Source organism: Panthera uncia (genome assembly GCF_023721935.1).
Source record: "Panthera uncia isolate 11264 chromosome A3 unlocalized genomic scaffold, Puncia_PCG_1.0 HiC_scaffold_11, whole genome shotgun sequence".
NCBI classification, from domain to species: domain Eukaryota; kingdom Metazoa; phylum Chordata; class Mammalia; order Carnivora; family Felidae; genus Panthera; species Panthera uncia.
This window is the reverse complement of record NW_026057578.1, coordinates 57,325,028-57,327,769: the sequence shown is the minus strand read 5'-3', so window position 1 is coordinate 57,327,769 and position 2,742 is coordinate 57,325,028. Positions and strand designations below refer to the sequence as shown.

The window sequence follows — 2,742 nt, the reverse complement described above, 5'->3', positions numbered from 1 at the left end:
TAATCTACTATATGCAAAGCTAAAGACCCAAGGAAGCTGGTGGTGTAGTTCAAAGATCTGAGAGCTGGAGAGCCAATGGTATAGATTCTAGTTCAAGTCTGAAGGCCTGAGAACCAGGAGTGCTAAAGGAAAGAGACCAATATCCCAGCCAGCTTAATCAGTCAAGCAGAGAGCAAATTCAGCCTTCCACTGGCCTTTTGTTCTAGTTTGGCTTTCAACAGACTTGATGATGCCCACTTACACTGGGGAATGCCATCTGCTTTACTCAGTCCATCAGTTCAAATGCTAATCTCCTCAAGAAACACCCTCACAGACACACCCAGACACCATCAGCTATCTGGGCATCCATGGCACAGTCAAATTGACATATATAACTAACCATTACAAAATATGACATATACATGCAATGGATGTTATTCAGTCATTAAAAAAAAATGAAGTTCTGTTCTTTCCCTGCCACCATGGAGTCATACCTGGAGGTGGAGGCCCAGGTGCACCAAGATTCGGCTCCACCCGTAACCCATGACCATGGTTGAGGAAAGCATTACTGCTGGAAGTGTAATGGATGTTAATACTTTTTTACAAGAGGTGCTGAAGACTGCCTTCATCCATGATGGCCTACCACATGGAATTTGTGAAGCTGCCAAAGCCTTAAACAAGCACCAAATCCATCCTTGTGTGTTGCATTCATGTGTGATGAGCCTATGTATGTCAGGTTGGTGAGGCCCTTCGTGCTGAACACCAAATCAACCTAATTAAGGTTGATGAGAACAAGAAACTAGGGTAATGCATAGGCCTCTACAAAATGCACAGGCCTCTATAAAACTGACACAGAGAGTAAACCCTGCAAAAGTGGTTGGTTGCTATTGTGTGGTGATTAAAGTCTATGGCAAAGAGTCTCAGGCCAAGAATGTCATCAAGGAATACTTCCAATACAAGAAATAAACAAGTAAAAAATGTGGTCCTTGTTCCTCAAAAAAACCAAAAACCAAACAACAACAACAACAACAAAAATGGAGTTCTATAACATAGTGAAACTTGAAAATATTAAGCTAGGTGTAGTGGTCCAGACACAAAAGGACAAATATGTAATTCTACTTATGTGAAATACCTAGAATAGGAAAATTCAGAGAAAATAGATTAGAAGTTGTCAGATGCTGGGCAGAGGTGGAATGGGGAGTTATTACTTAAGGGGCACAGAATTTCTCTTTGGGCTGATGAAAAAAATTGGAACAGTGGTAATGGCGTATATGTAATTAATGATACTGAATTGGTACACTTAAAAATTACAAAAATGTACAAAAACATGGCAAATTTTAAGTTACTTATTTTATTCAATAAACAATTGATTAGTGTCCTTGACTACATTCATAGTAAAGAAAAACCATATGATTGTTTCAATGGGAAAATCCTTTGATAAAATTCAAAACCCATTCACAAAAAATACTTTTAGCAACCTAGAAATAGAAGGGAATTTCCTTAATCTGATCAAGGGTATTGTGCCAGTTATCGATTTATTGCCTTTCAGCTCCAAATTCACTCTTCAGTACCTGCTCTATGATGGACGGGATTCTTGAAGTACTCACTATTCCTTCATACCAAGTATGTGGAACTTTGCCAAAAGGGGGTGCTGAAGTGACACTGCAAGAGAAAGATGGCTTCTCTTTCTGACTCCAAAGTACAGTGTTTTACTTTTTCTTGCTCCTGCTGCACACTGGTCAGAGGTGTGAGTGGGTGGGCACATTTGGGGTGCTCTGATCCAGCTCTGTGCACAGAGCATGTAGTCCTCAGTAATCTTGCAGCCTCAGTCCAGGTCCAGTAATGGCCTTCCCATGGCCTTTCCAAGATCCTGGCCTCACACAGTAGAAACCTAACTCTTTCTACACCAGCCTTAAATGGCCTAAGTCCTAAAAGATCGTTTCCTGTTTGCCTCTCAACCATGGCCCTGTGCTAGCCTGAGCAACCCTGAAAACTTTTCCACCATGCAGAGTGCTGCAACCACATGACTTACAATGAGGGCTGGGAAGGAAGCCTTGGGAAGGAAGCTCCATTTCCAAGTTTGTATTTCCTTGGATACTCTCCTTCAGCCCTGGCTGTCCTTTAACATTATCTCTGCATTTTCATAGTTACCCTCCTATCATGGTTAAATAATTCTTTGTTGAACTTTCCCTGTTTCCCTGGTTTCTCATTGGGACTGACTAGATGCAGAGTGATACAAATACTTACAAAATATCTATGTTAAATATCATACTTAATGGTTAATATTGAAAAACTCCCCTTTGAGATCAAGAACAAAACAAGAATGCCTGCTATCACCACTTTTATGCCACATTGTACTAGCCATTGTAATAAGATAAGAAAAAAAGGCATATGGATTAGAAAGGAAGAAAGGAAATTTTTATTATTCATAGATTCTAATGATAACATACATTTAAAAGTCCAAAATGATCTATTCAACTTTAGACCTAACATATGTGATTAACTGGATGCAAAATCAACATACAAAAATCTATTACATTGTTATTTGCATGATGATATAATTATGTGTAATTATTAATACAATTATATTTCTAATATAATTAGGAATATAATATATAAGAAAAAGAAACTTTAAAAATACCATTAACAAAAAACATAAATATATGAAATGCTTAGCAATAAATATAACAAAAGATGTGCAAAAAACTGTAAGACATTATTGTGAAAAATTGAAGAGATCTCAAAAAGTGGGTAGATATACAA

At 38.0% G+C, this 2,742-nt stretch overlaps 1 pseudogene; it reads left to right on the top strand.

Annotated features, from left to right (window-relative positions):
* Nucleotides 1-230: 230 nt before the first annotated feature.
* LOC125936913 (40S ribosomal protein S12-like) lies at nucleotides 231-1,013 on the top strand (annotated as a pseudogene).
* The last annotated feature ends 1,729 nt before the right edge of the window (nucleotides 1,014-2,742 follow it).